Source organism: Paramisgurnus dabryanus, chromosome 5, assembly GCF_030506205.2.
Source record: "Paramisgurnus dabryanus chromosome 5, PD_genome_1.1, whole genome shotgun sequence".
NCBI classification, from domain to species: Eukaryota; Metazoa; Chordata; class Actinopteri; order Cypriniformes; family Cobitidae; genus Paramisgurnus; species Paramisgurnus dabryanus.
This window is the reverse complement of record NC_133341.1, coordinates 47,632,619-47,648,622: the sequence shown is the minus strand read 5'-3', so window position 1 is coordinate 47,648,622 and position 16,004 is coordinate 47,632,619. Positions and strand designations below refer to the sequence as shown.

Below are 16,004 nucleotides of genomic sequence, written 5' to 3'. Positions count from 1 at the left end.
TCCCCCCAATACTACCCCCCTCCATTTTTCAACCAGAGCGCTCGCACTGTAAGCTAAATCTGAGGTATTTTAAGCCACTTTAGCACTTCATTCTTTTGACAGTCACATTGGGCCAACAGTATACAAGGTGTCAAATTTCAGTAAATGCAAGTACAATTCAACAAAACAAATTAAGCATGTATTAAACCTTAAAATGAACGAAAAATCTACACTTAGGCCAAAGAACAGGCCACAGGAAATACACGGCTCATGTGTACAGGCCAAAGGAAACACACAGCTCATGTTTACAATCTTAAAATAAAATGTAATAATAAACTTACCAGAAATGACGAGAAGACAAATGGACGTTGAAAGAAAATGTTTCCCATACTAAATTGCAACTAGATGCCCCTCGAATGTAAACCTCCAGCTGCTTGTGAATATACGTATGGAAGACTTTCATGTGTGTGCTCAGCTGCCAAACTGAAGAACTGCTGGCTTTTTGTGGCCAAATGTATGAGCAGGACCCAATGAGAAGAACTTTTCTGTAGCTGGTGGGCCTCAAAAGCTCCTATTGGGAACACACATGTACTGCGATGGCTGAGTCTTTCACATCAAGCGAGCGCTCTACCGTTCAAGCCAATTCCCCTCATGTCCAACTGACTACGGCTTTGCATGTGGATGCTGGCGGCAACGTTGTGGAAGACGGAAGACCGACGGCAGCGCTTGGCTCGTTGGTCTAGGGGTATGATTCTCGCTTCGGGTGCGAGAGGTCCCGGGTTCAAATCCCGGACGAGCCCGACTTTCAATGTTCTTCCGCAGCCAGGCTCCAGTGGTGACCTGTACGGAATAGGGATGTCTGAGAGCAACCATAGAAGTGCATTTAAACCTATCGAATTACAAAAGGATTATGAACGTTGATGTAAGCTTATTCCAATTTGTTTAGTAACTAAATGATCTCAAAAAGTTAAGCTTGTACTCTGTCTTGCTTTGTGAAAAAAGATTACATATGGGATACTTTCGTGTGTATGTTCAGGTGCCATACTGAAGACAGAGGCTAGGACAAGTTGGCAAAATACATGTGCAAGACCTATCAAAGCCCTTTTCTGCAAGTGTGAGCCACAAACGCTACCACAGGGAGTGCACGCATACTGTGATGGCCCGGTCAGTCACGTCAAAGAAATGAGCACCAAATCACACTCACGTGAAGAATGCCGGCATTTATCACGCTACCACTCGGATGATGAGCTAATCCCCTTACAGAAGCCAAGTGACCGCTTTGGCTTGTGGAAGCCGGCTGCGTAGTGGTGAAAATACGTATCACGGAGGTCCAGTGGAGCATGACGGCAGGTTGGCTCGTTGGTCTAGGGGTATGATTCTCGCTTAGGGTGCGAGAGGTCCCGGGTTCAAATCCCGGACGAGCCCGTCTTTAGACTCGTTGCTTAAAGGCAGGACGTAAATGTCCATGACAAACCCCAGCGGCGTTAACAGACGGCGACGGTAGCCCTTTTTTCTCTTAACAGTGACACAAGGCCTGGGACCTGCCTGCCAGCCAGTTCCTCTAGGTGAGGGATTCCTTGATGGCCCCAGTCTTTGACTAAGCCAACAAAGATGGACATTGATTGGTGTAGGCCGCCAGGTTGAACACTCTGGAAGTCTGGTATTCTGTCGATTTCTGCTAGCTATCAGATTGTGCTACCTTCGCTTTGTTGTGTCCAGAACCCTGGAAAACAACCACGCTATTTGTACTACTCCCTCCTAGCCAGGAAAGGTGCACCATACTGGCCACTGGGCTTAAGTAGGTACCCTGAGGTGCCTGGAGCTATGAGACTAAAATGTAGCTAGGGATGCATGGTGTCCAATTTGGTGTCCGATGATTAATCAGAATTTTTTCTCAATCTAAAATCAATACTTGGAAAATGAAAACATTATATGGCTTCTTATGTGCAACTTTGCCATCATGCAAATTGAAGACATGGCTTTTTGAAGAACTGCCCACTGTGGTGACCGCTAGGCATGAACGCAAATTTAAGAAAATACATCAACATTTACGCCAAGGTGTGTTGTAAATTTTAACCATTTAGCATATACTATTACTGACAAGTACTCATTTTGACACTAGCCCACAATGAGAAAACACATTTCAAGAAATTAAATGGAAGGAAAGTGAAAAACATAGCTCATGTGAACAATCTCAAAATGAAATGCAGAAAGAACTAACCATTACCTTCTGGACAAATTATTCCAATTTGAATGGCAACTAAATGCTCTCCGGAGGAAAAGTTTGTGCTCTGTGTTGCCTTGTGGCAAAATTTGCATATGGGAGACTGTCCTGTGTTTTTCAGTTGCCATGCTGAAAACCGACACCAGGAGAAGTTGGCTTTTTGCTGCAAATTTGCGAGCTGGACCCAACAGGCCCTTTGCTGCTGGTGCGAGTCTCAGATGCTCCCATGGGGAGCGCACACACACTGCGACGGGCCAGTCTGTTAAATCAGCAAAAAGGGTACGCCAGTTCATGCTCACGTGGAGAATGCAGGCATCGATCCCGCTACCTCTCACATGCTAAGCGAGCGCTCTACCATTTGAGCTAATTGCCCTTGTCGGAGCTGTTTGCTGCGCTCGACTTGTTAGCCTAGGGGTACAATTTTCGCTTTGGGTGCGTGAGGTTCAAATCCCGGATGAGCCCGTTTTCAGATTTGCCACTTAATGCTACAGCACTAGCACAAACCTTGGCCGGACAGCATGAGGCCAAGTGGCCGGTTAGCTCAGTTGGTTAGAGCGTGGTGCTAATAACGCCAAGGTCGCGGGTTCGATCCCCGTACTGGCCAAGACACCTTTTCTGCAGCTTTCTGCTGCTCGTTGTGAATTTTCAGGGAAATTCTTGCAGGACAGGCCAGTCTGGCCGAAATAGCTCAGTTGGGAGAGCGTTAGACTGAAGATCTAAAGGTCCCTGGTTGGATCCCGGGTTTCGGCATTGCAAGCCCCTTTCTGAGAGCTGTTTTTCCTATATGACCCAAACGGAGTGACCTTTTCTCCGTGACCCAGTGGGCCAGGCGCTAACCACACTAGGGTTCCATGGTGTAATGGTTAGCACTCTGGACTCTGAATCCAGCGACCCGAGTTCAAGTCTCGGTGGGACCTGTGGGACTGTTTGGCTTTCCAAGCAAAACCGTGTCCGGGGTGCCAGTGTTTGTTCCACCCAATACTACCCCCCTCCATTTTTCAACCAGAGCGCTCACACTGTAAGCTAAATCTGAGGTATTTTAAGCCACTTTAGCACTTCATTCTTTTGACAGTCACATTGGGCCAACAGTATACAAGGTGTCAAATTTCAGTAAATGCAAGTACAATTCAACAAAACAAATTAAGCATGTATTAAACCTTAAAATGAACGAAAAATCTACACTTAGGCCAAAGAACAGGCCACAGGAAATACACGGCTCATGTGTACAGGCCAAAGGAAACACACAGCTCATGTTTACAATCTTAAAATAAAATGTAATAATAAACTTACCAGAAATGACGAGAAGACAAATGGACGTTGAAAGAAAATGTTTCCCATACTAAATTGCAACTAGATGCCCCTCGAATGTAAACCTCCAGCTGCTTGTGAATATACGTATGGAAGACTTTCATGTGTGTGCTCAGCTGCCAAACTGAAGAACTGCTGGCTTTTTGTGGCCAAATGTATGAGCAGGACCCAATGAGAAGAACTTTTCTGTAGCTGGTGGGCCTCAAAAGCTCCTATTGGGAACACACATGTACTGCGATGGCTGAGTCTTTCACATCAAGCGAGCGCTCTACCGTTCAAGCCAATTCCCCTCATGTCCAACTGACTACGGCTTTGCATGTGGATGCTGGCGGCAACGTTGTGGAAGACGGAAGACCGACGGCAGCGCTCGGCTCGTTGGTCTAGGGGTATGATTCTCGCTTCGGGTGCGAGAGGTCCCGGGTTCAAATCCCGGACGAGCCCGACTTTCAATGTTCTTCCGCAGCCAGGCTCCAGTGGTGACCTGTACGGAATAGGGATGTCTGAGAGCAACCATAGAAGTGCATTTAAACCTATCGAATTACAAAAGGATTATGAATGTTGATGTAAGCTTATTCCAATTTGTTTAGTAACTAAATGATCTCAAAAAGTTAAGCTTGTACTCTGTCTTGCTTTGTGAAAAAAGATTACATATGGGATACTTTCGTGTGTATGTTCAGGTGCCATACTGAAGACAGAGGCTAGGACAAGTTGGCAAAATACATGTGCAAGACCTATCAAAGCCCTTTTCTGCAAGTGTGAGCCACAAACGCTACCACAGGGAGTGCACGCATACTGTGATGGCCCGGTCAGTCACGTCAAAGAAATGAGCACCAAATCACACTCACGTGAAGAATGCCGGCATTTATCACGCTACCACTCGCATGATGAGCTAATCCCCTTACAGAAGCCAAGTGACCGCTTTGGCTTGTGGAAGCCGGCTGCGTAGTGGTGAAAATACGTATCACGGAGGTCCAGTGGCGCAGGACGGCAGGTTGGCTCGTTGGTCTAGGGGTATGATTCTCGCTTAGGGTGCGAGAGGTCCCGGGTTCAAATCCCGGACGAGCCCGTCTTTAGACTCGTTGCTTAAAGGCAGGACGTAAATGTCCATGACAAACCCCAGCGGCGTTAACAGACGGCGACGGTAGCCCTTTTTTCTCTTAACAGTGACACAAGGCCTGGGACCTGCCTGCCAGCCAGTTCCTCTAGGTGAGGGATTCCTTGATGGCCCCAGTCTTTGTCTAAGCCAACAAAGATAGACATTGATTGGTGTAGGCTGCCAGGTTGAACACTCTGGAAGTCTGGTATTCTGTCGATTTCTGCTAGCTATCAGATTGTGCTACCTTCGCTTTGTTGTGTCCAGAACCCTGGAAAACAACCACGCTATTTGTACTACTCCCTCCTAGCCAGGAAAGGTGCACCATACTGGCCACTGGGCTTAAGTAGGTACCCTGAGGTGCCTGGAGCTATGAGACTAAAATGTAGCTAGGGATGCATGGTGTCCAATTTGGTGTCCGATGATTAATCAGAATTTTTTCTCAATCTAAAATCAATACTTGGAAAATGAAAACATTATATGGCTTCTTATGTGCAACTTTGCCATCATGCAAATTGAAGACATGGCTTTTTGAAGAACTGCCCACTGCGGTGACCGCTAGGCATGAACGCAAATTTAAGAAAATACATCAACATTTACGCCAAGGTGTGTTGTAAATTTTAACCATTTAGCATATACTATTACTGACAAGTACTCATTTTGACACTAGCCCACAATGAGAAAACACATTTCAAGAAATTAAATGGAAGGAAAGTGAAAAACATAGCTCATGTGAACAATCTCAAAATGAAATGCAGAAAGAACTAACCATTACCTTCTGGACAAATTATTCCAATTTGAATGGCAACTAAATGCTCTCCGGAGGAAAAGTTTGTGCTCTGTGTTGCCTTGTGGCAAAATTTGCATATGGGAGACTGTCCTGTGTTTTTCAGTTGCCATGCTGAAAACCGACACCAGGAGAAGTTGGCTTTTTGCTGCAAATTTGCGAGCTGGACCCAACAGGCCCTTTGCTGCTGGTGCGAGTCTCAGATGCTCCCATGGGGAGCGCACACACACTGCGACGGGCCAGTCTGTTAAATCAGCAAAAAGGGTACGCCAGTTCATGCTCACGTGGAGAATGCAGGCATCGATCCCGCTACCTCTCGCATGCTAAGCGAGCGCTCTACCATTTGAGCTAATTGCCCTTGTCGGAGCTGTTTGCTGCGCTCGACTTGTTAGCCTAGGGGTACAATTTTTGCTTTGGGTGCGTGAGGTTCAAATCCCGGATGAGCCCGTTTTCAGATTTGCCACTTAATGCTACAGCACTAGCACAAACCTTGGCCGGACAGCATGAGGCCAAGTGGCCGGTTAGCTCAGTTGGTTAGAGCGTGGTGCTAATAACGCCAAGGTCGCGGGTTCGATCCCCGTACTGGCCAAGACACCTTTTCTGCAGCTTTCTGCTGCTCGTTGTGAATTTTCAGGGAAATTCTTGCAGGACAGGCCAGTCTGGCCGAAATAGCTCAGTTGGGAGAGCGTTAGACTGAAGATCTAAAGGTCCCTGGTTGGATCCCGGGTTTCGGCATTGCAAGCCCCTTTCTGAGAGCTGTTTTTCCTATATGACCCAAACGGAGTGACCTTTTCTCCGTGACCCAGTGGGCCAGGCGCTAACCACACTAGGGTTCCATGGTGTAATGGTTAGCACTCTGGACTCTGAATCCAGCGACCCGAGTTCAAGTCTCGGTGGGACCTGTGGGACTGTTTGGCTTTCCAAGCAAAACCGTGTCCGGGGTGCCAGTGTTTGTTCCACCCAATACTACCCCCCTCCATTTTTCAACCAGAGCGCTCGCACTGTAAGCTAAATCTGAGGTATTTTAAGCCACTTTAGCACTTCATTCTTTTGACAGTCACATTGGGCCAACAGTTTACAAGGTGTCAAATTTCAGTAAATGCAAGTACAATTCAACAAAACAAATTAAGCATGTATTAAACCTTAAAATGAACGAAAAATCTACACTTAGGCCAAAGAACAGGCCACAGGAAATACACGGCTCATGTGTACAGGCCAAAGGAAACACACAGCTCATGTTTACAATCTTAAAATAAAATGTAATAATAAACTTACCAGAAATGACGAGAAGACAAATGGACGTTGAAAGAAAATGTTTCCCATACTAAATTGCAACTAGATGCCCCTCGAATGTAAACCTCCAGCTGCTTGTGAATATACGTATGGAAGACTTTCATGTGTGTGCTCAGCTGCCAAACTGAAGAACTGCTGGCTTTTTGTGGCCAAATGTATGAGCAGGACCCAATGAGAAGAACTTTTCTGTAGCTGGTGGGCCTCAAAAGCTCCTATTGGGAACACACATGTACTGCGATGGCTGAGTCTTTCACATCAAGCGAGCGCTCTACCGTTCAAGCCAATTCCCCTCATGTCCAACTGACTACGGCTTTGCATGTGGATGCTGGCGGCAACGTTGTGGAAGACGGAAGACCGACGGCAGCGCTCGGCTCGTTGGTCTAGGGGTATGATTCTCGCTTCGGGTGCGAGAGGTCCCGGGTTCAAATCCCGGACGAGCCCGACTTTCAATGTTCTTCCGCAGCCAGGCTCCAGTGGTGACCTGTACGGAATAGGGATGTCTGAGAGCAACCATAGAAGTGCATTTAAACCTATCGAATTACAAAAGGATTATGAATGTTGATGTAAGCTTATTCCAATTTGTTTAGTAACTAAATGATCTCAAAAAGTTAAGCTTGTACTCTGTCTTGCTTTGTGAAAAAAGATTACATATGGGATACTTTCGTGTGTATGTTCAGGTGCCATACTGAAGACAGAGGCTAGGACAAGTTGGCAAAATACATGTGCAAGACCTATCAAAGCCCTTTTCTGCAAGTGTGAGCCACAAACGCTACCACAGGGAGTGCACGCATACTGTGATGGCCCGGTCAGTCACGTCAAAGAAATGAGCACCAAATCACACTCACGTGAAGAATGCCGGCATTTATCACGCTACCACTCGCATGATGAGCTAATCCCCTTACAGAAGCCAAGTGACCGCTTTGGCTTGTGGAAGCCGGCTGCGTAGTGGTGAAAATACGTATCACGGAGGTCCAGTGGAGCAGGACGGCAGGTTGGCTCGTTGGTCTAGGGGTATGATTCTCGCTTAGGGTGCGAGAGGTCCCGGGTTCAAATCCCGGACGAGCCCGTCTTTAGACTCGTTGCTTAAAGGCAGGACGTAAATGTCCATGACAAACCCCAGCGGCGTTAACAGACGGCGACGGTAGCCCTTTTTTCTCTTAACAGTGACACAAGGCCTGGGACCTGCCTGCCAGCCAGTTCCTCTAGGTGAGGGATTCCTTGATGGCCCCAGTCTTTGTCTAAGCCAACAAAGATGGACATTGATTGGTGTAGGCCGCCAGGTTGAACACTCTGGAAGTCTGGTATTCTGTCGATTTCTGCTAGCTATCAGATTGTGCTACCTTTGCTTTGTTGTGTCCAGAACCCTGGAAAACAACCACGCTATTTGTACTACTCCCTCCTAGCCAGGAAAGGTGCACCATACTGGCCACTGGGCTTAAGTAGGTACCCTGAGGTGCCTGGAGCTATGAGACTAAAATGTAGCTAGGGATGCATGGTGTCCAATTTGGTGTCCGATGATTAATCAGAATTTTTTCTCAATCTAAAATCAATACTTGGAAAATGAAAACATTATATGGCTTCTTAGATGTCACATGATGTGTGAACATGCTTTAATTTGCAAGAGTCTCCTAGGATAGAGTGAATGGTGAGTGATATTCCAGAGCCACTTGGCATTTCTGATACTTCTTCATTAGTGTCATTGGCATTTCTTCACTAATGTCCCCTGCAGCGGTTGATGTGCAACTTTGCCATCATGCAAATTGAAGACATGGCTTTTTGAAGAACTGCCCACTGTGGTGACCGCTAGGCATGAACGCAAATTTAAGAAAATACATCAACATTTACGCAAAGGTGTGTTGTAAATTTTAACCATTTAGCATATACTATTACTGACAAGTACTCATTTTGACACTAGCCCACAATGAGAAAACACATTTCAAGAAATTAAATGGAAGGAAAGTGAAAAACATAGCGCATGTGAACAATCTCAAAATGAAATGCAGAAAGAACTAACCATTACCTTCTGGACAAATTATTCCAATTTGAATGGCAACTAAATGCTCTCCGGAGGAAAAGTTTGTGCTCTGTGTTGCCTTGTGGCAAAATTTGCATATGGGAGACTGTCCTGTGTTTTTCAGTTGCCATGCTGAAAACCGACACCAGGAGAAGTTGGCTTTTTGCTGCAAATTTGCGAGCTGGACCCAACAGGCCCTTTGCTGCTGGTGCGAGTCTCAGATGCTCCCATGGGGAGCGCACACACACTGCGACGGGCCAGTCTGTTAAATCAGCAAAAAGGGTAAGCCAGGTCATGCTCACATGGAGAATGCGGGCATCGATCCCGCTACCTCTCGCATGCTAAGCGAGCGCTCTACCATTTGAGCTAATTCCCCTTGCCGGAGCTGTTTGCTGCGCTCGACTTGTTAGCCTAGGGGTACAATTTTCGCTTTGGGTGCGTGAGGTTCAAATCCCGGACGAGCCCGTTTTCAGATTTGCCACTTAATGCTACAGCACTAGCACAAACCTTGGCCGGACATCATGAGGCCAAGTGGCCGGTTAGCTCAGTTGGTTAGAGCGTGGTGCTAATAACGCCAAGGTCGCGGGTTCGATCCCCGTACTGGCCAAGACACCTTTTCTGCAGCTTTCTGCTGCTCGTTGTGAATTTTCAGGGAAATTCTTGCAGGACAGGCCAGTCTGGCCGAAATAGCTCAGTTGGGAGAGCGTTAGACTGAAGATCTAAAGGTCCCTGGTTCGATCCCGGGTTTCGGCATTGCAAGCCCCTTTCTGAGAGCTGTTTTTCCAATATGACCCAAACGGAGTGACCTTTTCTCCGTGACCCAGTGGGCCAGGCGCTAACCACACTAGGGTTCCATGGTGTAATGGTTAGCACTCTGGACTCTGAATCCAGCGACCCGAGTTCAAGTCTCGGTGGGACCTGTGGGACTGTTTGGCTTTCCAAGCAAAACCGTGTCCAGTGTGCCAGTGTTTGTTCCCCCCAATACTACCCCCCTCCATTTTTCAACCAGAGCGCTCGCACTGTAAGCTAAATCTGAGGTATTTTAAGCCACTTTAGCACTTCATTCTTTTGACAGTCACATTGGGCCAACAGTATACAAGGTGTCAAATTTCAGTAAATGCAAGTACAATTCAACAAAACAAATTAAGCATGTATTAAACCTTAAAATGAACGAAAAATCTACACTTAGGCCAAAGAACAGGCCACAGGAAATACACGGCTCATGTGTACAGGCCAAAGGAAACACACAGCTCATGTTTACAATCTTAAAATAAAATGTAATAATAAACTTACCAGAAATGACGAGAAGACAAATGGACGTTGAAAGAAAATGTTTCCCATACTAAATTGCAACTAGATGCCCCTCGAATGTAAACCTCCAGCTGCTTGTGAATATACGTATGGAAGACTTTCATGTGTGTGCTCAGCTGCCAAACTGAAGAACTGCTGGCTTTTTGTGGCCAAATGTATGAGCAGGACCCAATGAGAAGAACTTTTCTGTAGCTGGTGGGCCTCAAAAGCTCCTATTGGGAACACACATGTACTGCGATGGCTGAGTCTTTCACATCAAGCGAGCGCTCTACCGTTCAAGCCAATTCCCCTCATGTCCAACTGACTACGGCTTTGCATGTGGATGCTGGCGGCAACGTTGTGGAAGACGGAAGACCGACGGCAGCGCTCGGCTCGTTGGTCTAGGGGTATGATTCTCGCTTCGGGTGCGAGAGGTCCCGGGTTCAAATCCCGGACGAGCCCGACTTTCAATGTTCTTCCGCAGCCAGGCTCCAGTGGTGACCTGTACGGAATAGGGATGTCTGAGAGCAACCATAGAAGTGCATTTAAACCTATCGAATTACAAAAGGATTATGAACATTGATGTAAGCTTATTCCAATTTGTTTAGTAACTAAATGATCTCAAAAAGTTAAGCTTGTACTCTGTCTTGCTTTGTGAAAAAAGATTACATATGGGATACTTTCGTGTGTATGTTCAGGTGCCATACTGAAGACAGAGGCTAGGACAAGTTGGCAAAATACATGTGCAAGACCTATCAAAGCCCTTTTCTGCAAGTGTGAGCCACAAACGCTACCACAGGGAGTGCACGCATACTGTGATGGCCCGGTCAGTCACGTCAAAGAAATGAGCACCAAATCACACTCACGTGAAGAATGCCGGCATTTATCACGCTACCACTCGCATGATGAGCTAATCCCCTTACAGAAGCCAAGTGACCGCTTTGGCTTGTGGAAGCCGGCTGCGTAGTGGTGAAAATACGTATCGCGGAGGTCCAGTGGCGCAGGATGGCAGGTTGGCTCGTTGGTCTAGGGGTATGATTCTCGCTTAGGGTGCGAGAGGTCCCGGGTTCAAATCCCGGACGAGCCCTTCTTTAGACTCGTTGCTTAAAGGCAGGACGTAAATGTCCATGACAAACCCCAGCGGCGTTAACAGACGGCGACGGTAGCCCTTTTTTCTCTTAACAGTGACACAAGGCCTGGGACCTGCCTGCCAGCCAGTTCCTCTAGGTGAGGGATTCCTTGATGGCCCCAGTCTTTGTCTAAGCCAACAAAGATGGACATTGATTGGTGTAGGCCGCCAGGTTGAACACTCTGGAAGTCTGGTATTCTGTCGATTTCTGCTAGCTATCAGATTGTGCTACCTTTGCTTTGTTGTGTCCAGAACCCTGGAAAACAACCACGCTATTTGTACTACTCCCTCCTAGCCAGGAAAGGTGCACCATACTGGCCACTGGGCTTAAGTAGGTACCCTGAGGTGCCTGGAGCTATGAGACTAAAATGTAGCTAGGGATGCATGGTGTCCAATTTGGTGTCCGATGATTAATCAGAATTTTTTCTCAATCTAAAATCAATACTTGGAAAATGAAAACATTATATGGCTTCTTAGATGTCACATGATGTGTGAACATGCTTTAATTTGCAAGAGTCTCCTAGGATAGAGTGAATGGTGAGTGATATTCCAGAGCCACTTGGCATTTCTGATACTTCTTCATTAGTGTCATTGGCATTTCTTCACTAATGTCTCCTGCAGCGGTTGATGTGCAACTTTGCCATCATGCAAATTGAAGACATGGCTTTTTGAAGAACTGCCCACTGTGGTGACCGCTAGGCATGAACGCAAATTTAAGAAAATACATCAACATTTATGCCAAGGTGTGTTGTAAATTTTAACCATTTAGCATATACTATTACTGACAAGTACTCATTTTGACACTAGCCCACAATGAGAAAACACATTTCAAGAAAATAAATGGAAGGAAAGTGAAAAACATAGCTCATGTGAACAATCTCAAAATGAAATGCAGAAAGAACTAACCATTACCTTCTGGACAAATTATTCCAATTTGAATGGCAACTAAATGCTCTCCGGAGGAAAAGTTTGTGCTCTGTGTTGCCTTGTGGCAAAATTTGCATATGGGAGACTGTCCTGTGTTTTTCAGTTGCCATGCTGAAAACCGACACCAGGAGAAGTTGGCTTTTTGCTGCAAATTTGCGAGCTGGACCCAACAGGCCCTTTGCTGCTGGTGCGAGTCTCAGATGCTCCCATGGGGAGCGCACACACACTGCGACGGGCCAGTCTGTTAAATCAGCAAAAAGGGTACGCCAGGTCATGCTCACGTGGAGAATGCGGGCATCGATCCCGCTACCTCTCGCATGCTAAGCGAGCGCTCTACCATTTGAGCTAATTCCCCTTGCCGGAGCTGTTTGGTGCGCTCGACTTGTTAGCCTAGGGGTACAATTTTCGCTTTGGGTGCGTGAGGTTCAAATCCCGGACGAGCCCGTTTTCAGATTTGCCACTTAATGCTACAGCACTAGCACAAACCTTGGCCGGACAGCATGAGGCCAAGTGGCCGGTTAGCTCAGTTGGTTAGAGCGTGGTGCTAATAACGCCAAGGTCGCGGGTTCGATCCCCGTACTGGCCAAGACACCTTTTCTGCAGCTTTCTGCTGCTCGTTGTGAATTTTCAGGGAAATTCTTGCAGGACAGGCCAGTCTGGCCGAAATAGCTCAGTTGGGAGAGCGTTAGACTGAAGATCTAAAGGTCCCTGGTTCGATCCCGGGTTTCGGCATTGCAAGCCCCTTTCTGAGAGCTGTTTTTCCAATATGACCCAAACGGAGTGACCTTTTCTCCGTGACCCAGTGGGCCAGGCGCTAACCACACTAGGGTTCCATGGTGTAATGGTTAGCACTCTGGACTCTGAATCCAGCGACCCGAGTTCAAGTCTCGGTGGGACCTGTTGGACTGTTTGGCTTTCCAAGCAAAACCGTGTCCAGTGTGCCAGTGTTTGTTCCCCCCAATACTACCCCCCTCCATTTTTCAACCAGAGCGCTCGCACTGTAAGCTAAATCTGAGGTATTTTAAGCCACTTTAGCACTTCATTCTTTTGACAGTCACATTGGGCCAACAGTATACAAGGTGTCAAATTTCAGTAAATGCAAGTACAATTCAACAAAACAAATTAAGCATGTATTAAACCTTAAAATGAACGAAAAATCTACACTTAGGCCAAAGAACAGGCCACAGGAAATACATGGCTCATGTGTACAGGCCAAAGGAAACACACAGCTCATGTTTACAATCTTAAAATAAAATGTAATAATAAACTTACCAGAAATGACGGGAAGACAAATGGACGTTGAAAGAAAATGTTTCCCACACTAAATTGCAACTAGATGCCCCTCGAATGTAAACCTCCAGCTGCTTATGAATATACGTATGGAAGACTTTCATGTGTGTGCTCAGCTGCCAAACTGAGGAACTGCTGGCTTTTTGTGGCCAAATGTATGAGCAGGACCCAATGAGAAGAACTTTTCTGTAGCTGGTGGGCCTCAAAAGCTCCTATTGGGAAAACACATTTACTGCGATGGCTGAGTCTTTCACATCAAGCGAGCGCTCTACCGTTCAAGCCAATTCCCCTCATGTCCAACTGACTACGGCTTTGCATGTGGATGCTGGCGGCAACGTTGTGGAAGACGGAAGACCGACGGCAGCGCTTGGCTCGTTGGTCTAGGGGTATGATTCTCGCTTCGGGTGCGAGAGGTCCCGGGTTCAAATCCCGGACGAGCCCGACTTTCAATGTTCTTCCGCAGCCAGGCTCCAGTGGTGACCTGTACGGAATAGGGATGTCTGAGAGCAACCATAGAAGTGCATTTAAACCTATCGAATTACAAAAGGATTATGAACGTTGATGTAAGCTTATTCCAATTTGTTTAGTAACTAAATGATCTCAAAAAGTTAAGCTTGTACTCTGTCTTGCTTTGTGAAAAAAGATTACATATGGGATACTTTCGTGTGTATGTTCAGGTGCCATACTGAAGACAGAGGCTAGGACAAGTTGGCAAAATACATGTGCAAGACCTATCAAAGCCCTTTTCTGCAAGTGTGAGCCACAAACGCTACCACAGGGAGTGGACGCATACTGTGATGGCCCGGTCAGTCACGTCAAAGAAATGAGCACCAAATCACACTCACGTGAAGAATGCCGGCATTTATCACGCTACCACTCGCATGATGAGCTAATCCCCTTACAGAAGCCAAGTGACCGCTTTGGCTTGTGGAAGCCGGCTGCGTAGTGGTGAAAATACGTATCGCGGAGGTCCAGTGGAGCAGGACGGCAGGTTGGCTCGTTGGTCTAGGGGTATGATTCTCGCTTAGGGTGCGAGAGGTCCCGGGTTCAAATCCCAGACGAGCCCGTCTTTAGACTCGTTGCTTAAAGGCAGGACGTAAATGTCCAAGACAAACCCCAGCGGCGTTAACAGATGGCGACGGTAGCCCTTTCTTCTCTTAACAGTGACACAAGGCCTGGGACCTGCCTGCCAGCCAGTTCCTCTAGGTGAGGGATTCCTTGATGGCCCCAGTCTTTGTCTAAGCCAACAAAGATGGACATTGATTGGTGTAGGCCGCCAGGTTGAACACTCTGGAAGTCTGGTATTCTGTCGATTTCTGCTAGCTATCAGATTGTGCTACCTTCGCTTTGTTGTGTCCAGAACCCTGGAAAACAACCACGCTATTTGTACTACTCCCTCCTAGCCAGGAAAGGTGCACCATACTGGCCACTGGGCTTAAGTAGGTACCCTGAGGTGCCTGGAGCTATGAGACTAAAATGTAGCTAGGGATGCATGGTGTCCAATTTGGTGTCCGATGATTAATCAGAATTTTTTCTCAATCTAAAATCAATACTTGGAAAATGAAACATTATATGGCTTCTTATGTGCAACTTTGCCATCATGCAAATTGAAGACATGGCTTTTTGAAGAACTGCCCACTGTGGTGACCGCTAGGCATGAACGCAAATTTAAGAAAATACATCAACATTTACGCCAAGGTGTGTTGTAAATTTTAACCATTTAGCATATACTATTACTGACAAGTACTCATTTTGACACTAGCCCACAATGAGAAAACACATTTCAAGAAATTAAATGGAAGGAAAGTGAAAAACATAGCTCATGTGAACAATCTCAAAATGAAATGCAGAAAGAACTAACCATTACCTTCTGGACAAATTATTCCAATTTGAATGGCAACTAAATGCTCTCCGGAGGAAAAGTTTGTGCTCTGTGTTGCCTTGTGGCAAAATTTGCATATGGGAGACTGTCCTGTGTTTTTCAGTTGCCATGCTGAAAACCGACACCAGGAGAAGTTGGCTTTTTGCTGCAAATTTGCGAGCTGGACCCAACAGGCCCTTTGCTGCTGGTGCGAGTCTCAGATGCTCCCATGGGGAGCGCACACACACTGCGACGGGCCAGTCTGTTAAATCAGCAAAAAGGGTACGCCAGGTCATGCTCACGTGGAGAATGCGGGCATCGATCCCGCTACCTCTCGCATGCTAAGCGAGCGCTCTACCATTTGAGCTAATTCCCCTTGCCGGAGCTGTTTGCTGCGCTCGACTTGTTAGCCTAGGGGTACAATTTTCGCTTTGGGTGCGTGAGGTTCAAATCCCGGACGAGCCCGTTTTCAGATTTGCCACTTAATGCTACAGCACTAGCACAAACCTTGGCCAGACAGCATGAGGCCAAGTGGCCGGTTAGCTCAGTTGGTTAGAGCGTGGTGCTAATAACGCCAAGGTCGCGGGTTCGATCCCGTACTGGCCAAGACACCTTTTCTGCAGCTTTCTGCTGCTCGTTGTGAATTTTCAGGGAAATTCTTGCAGAACAGGCCAGTCTGGCCGAAATAGCTCAGTTGGGAGATCGTTAGACTGAAGATCTAAAGGTCCCTGGTTCGATCCCGGGTTTCGGCATTGCAAGCCCCTTTCTGAGAGCTGTTTTTCCTATATGACCCAAACGGAGTGACCTTT

At 46.8% G+C, this 16,004-nt stretch overlaps 27 non-coding genes across 27 annotated transcripts; 24 read left to right on the top strand and 3 right to left on the bottom strand.

The window, feature by feature from the left end:
* Positions 1–707: 707 nt before the first annotated feature.
* Positions 708–779, top strand: trnap-cgg (transfer RNA proline (anticodon CGG)). The gene has a single exon. It is a non-coding gene; the product is annotated as a tRNA-Pro (tRNA).
* A 553-nt stretch (positions 780–1,332) lies between these two features.
* trnap-agg (transfer RNA proline (anticodon AGG)) lies at positions 1,333–1,404 on the top strand. Its single transcript has one exon. It is a non-coding gene; the product is annotated as a tRNA-Pro (tRNA).
* Positions 1,405–2,733: 1,329 nt separating this feature from the next.
* trnai-aau (transfer RNA isoleucine (anticodon AAU)) lies at positions 2,734–2,807 on the top strand. The gene has a single exon. It is a non-coding gene; the product is annotated as a tRNA-Ile (tRNA).
* A 73-nt stretch (positions 2,808–2,880) lies between these two features.
* Positions 2,881–2,953, top strand: trnaf-gaa (transfer RNA phenylalanine (anticodon GAA)). Its single transcript has one exon. It is a non-coding gene; the product is annotated as a tRNA-Phe (tRNA).
* Positions 2,954–3,048: 95 nt separating this feature from the next.
* On the top strand, positions 3,049–3,120 carry trnaq-cug (transfer RNA glutamine (anticodon CUG)). Its single transcript has one exon. It is a non-coding gene; the product is annotated as a tRNA-Gln (tRNA).
* Positions 3,121–3,880: 760 nt separating this feature from the next.
* trnap-cgg (transfer RNA proline (anticodon CGG)) lies at positions 3,881–3,952 on the top strand. The gene has a single exon. It is a non-coding gene; the product is annotated as a tRNA-Pro (tRNA).
* A 553-nt stretch (positions 3,953–4,505) lies between these two features.
* trnap-agg (transfer RNA proline (anticodon AGG)) lies at positions 4,506–4,577 on the top strand. Its single transcript has one exon. It is a non-coding gene; the product is annotated as a tRNA-Pro (tRNA).
* A 1,329-nt stretch (positions 4,578–5,906) lies between these two features.
* Positions 5,907–5,980, top strand: trnai-aau (transfer RNA isoleucine (anticodon AAU)). The gene has a single exon. It is a non-coding gene; the product is annotated as a tRNA-Ile (tRNA).
* A 73-nt stretch (positions 5,981–6,053) lies between these two features.
* Positions 6,054–6,126, top strand: trnaf-gaa (transfer RNA phenylalanine (anticodon GAA)). The gene has a single exon. It is a non-coding gene; the product is annotated as a tRNA-Phe (tRNA).
* A 95-nt stretch (positions 6,127–6,221) lies between these two features.
* On the top strand, positions 6,222–6,293 carry trnaq-cug (transfer RNA glutamine (anticodon CUG)). The gene has a single exon. It is a non-coding gene; the product is annotated as a tRNA-Gln (tRNA).
* A 760-nt stretch (positions 6,294–7,053) lies between these two features.
* trnap-cgg (transfer RNA proline (anticodon CGG)) lies at positions 7,054–7,125 on the top strand. Its single transcript has one exon. It is a non-coding gene; the product is annotated as a tRNA-Pro (tRNA).
* Positions 7,126–7,678: 553 nt separating this feature from the next.
* trnap-agg (transfer RNA proline (anticodon AGG)) lies at positions 7,679–7,750 on the top strand. The gene has a single exon. It is a non-coding gene; the product is annotated as a tRNA-Pro (tRNA).
* Positions 7,751–9,001: 1,251 nt separating this feature from the next.
* On the bottom strand, positions 9,002–9,074 carry trnaa-agc (transfer RNA alanine (anticodon AGC)). Its single transcript has one exon. It is a non-coding gene; the product is annotated as a tRNA-Ala (tRNA).
* Positions 9,075–9,231: 157 nt separating this feature from the next.
* Positions 9,232–9,305, top strand: trnai-aau (transfer RNA isoleucine (anticodon AAU)). Its single transcript has one exon. It is a non-coding gene; the product is annotated as a tRNA-Ile (tRNA).
* A 73-nt stretch (positions 9,306–9,378) lies between these two features.
* Positions 9,379–9,451, top strand: trnaf-gaa (transfer RNA phenylalanine (anticodon GAA)). Its single transcript has one exon. It is a non-coding gene; the product is annotated as a tRNA-Phe (tRNA).
* Positions 9,452–9,546: 95 nt separating this feature from the next.
* On the top strand, positions 9,547–9,618 carry trnaq-cug (transfer RNA glutamine (anticodon CUG)). The gene has a single exon. It is a non-coding gene; the product is annotated as a tRNA-Gln (tRNA).
* A 760-nt stretch (positions 9,619–10,378) lies between these two features.
* trnap-cgg (transfer RNA proline (anticodon CGG)) lies at positions 10,379–10,450 on the top strand. The gene has a single exon. It is a non-coding gene; the product is annotated as a tRNA-Pro (tRNA).
* Positions 10,451–11,003: 553 nt separating this feature from the next.
* On the top strand, positions 11,004–11,075 carry trnap-agg (transfer RNA proline (anticodon AGG)). Its single transcript has one exon. It is a non-coding gene; the product is annotated as a tRNA-Pro (tRNA).
* A 1,251-nt stretch (positions 11,076–12,326) lies between these two features.
* Positions 12,327–12,399, bottom strand: trnaa-agc (transfer RNA alanine (anticodon AGC)). The gene has a single exon. It is a non-coding gene; the product is annotated as a tRNA-Ala (tRNA).
* A 157-nt stretch (positions 12,400–12,556) lies between these two features.
* Positions 12,557–12,630, top strand: trnai-aau (transfer RNA isoleucine (anticodon AAU)). The gene has a single exon. It is a non-coding gene; the product is annotated as a tRNA-Ile (tRNA).
* A 73-nt stretch (positions 12,631–12,703) lies between these two features.
* trnaf-gaa (transfer RNA phenylalanine (anticodon GAA)) lies at positions 12,704–12,776 on the top strand. The gene has a single exon. It is a non-coding gene; the product is annotated as a tRNA-Phe (tRNA).
* A 95-nt stretch (positions 12,777–12,871) lies between these two features.
* trnaq-cug (transfer RNA glutamine (anticodon CUG)) lies at positions 12,872–12,943 on the top strand. Its single transcript has one exon. It is a non-coding gene; the product is annotated as a tRNA-Gln (tRNA).
* A 760-nt stretch (positions 12,944–13,703) lies between these two features.
* Positions 13,704–13,775, top strand: trnap-cgg (transfer RNA proline (anticodon CGG)). Its single transcript has one exon. It is a non-coding gene; the product is annotated as a tRNA-Pro (tRNA).
* A 553-nt stretch (positions 13,776–14,328) lies between these two features.
* Positions 14,329–14,400, top strand: trnap-agg (transfer RNA proline (anticodon AGG)). The gene has a single exon. It is a non-coding gene; the product is annotated as a tRNA-Pro (tRNA).
* Positions 14,401–15,498: 1,098 nt separating this feature from the next.
* Positions 15,499–15,571, bottom strand: trnaa-agc (transfer RNA alanine (anticodon AGC)). Its single transcript has one exon. It is a non-coding gene; the product is annotated as a tRNA-Ala (tRNA).
* A 157-nt stretch (positions 15,572–15,728) lies between these two features.
* On the top strand, positions 15,729–15,801 carry trnai-aau (transfer RNA isoleucine (anticodon AAU)). The gene has a single exon. It is a non-coding gene; the product is annotated as a tRNA-Ile (tRNA).
* A 73-nt stretch (positions 15,802–15,874) lies between these two features.
* On the top strand, positions 15,875–15,947 carry trnaf-gaa (transfer RNA phenylalanine (anticodon GAA)). The gene has a single exon. It is a non-coding gene; the product is annotated as a tRNA-Phe (tRNA).
* The last annotated feature ends 57 nt before the right edge of the window (positions 15,948–16,004 follow it).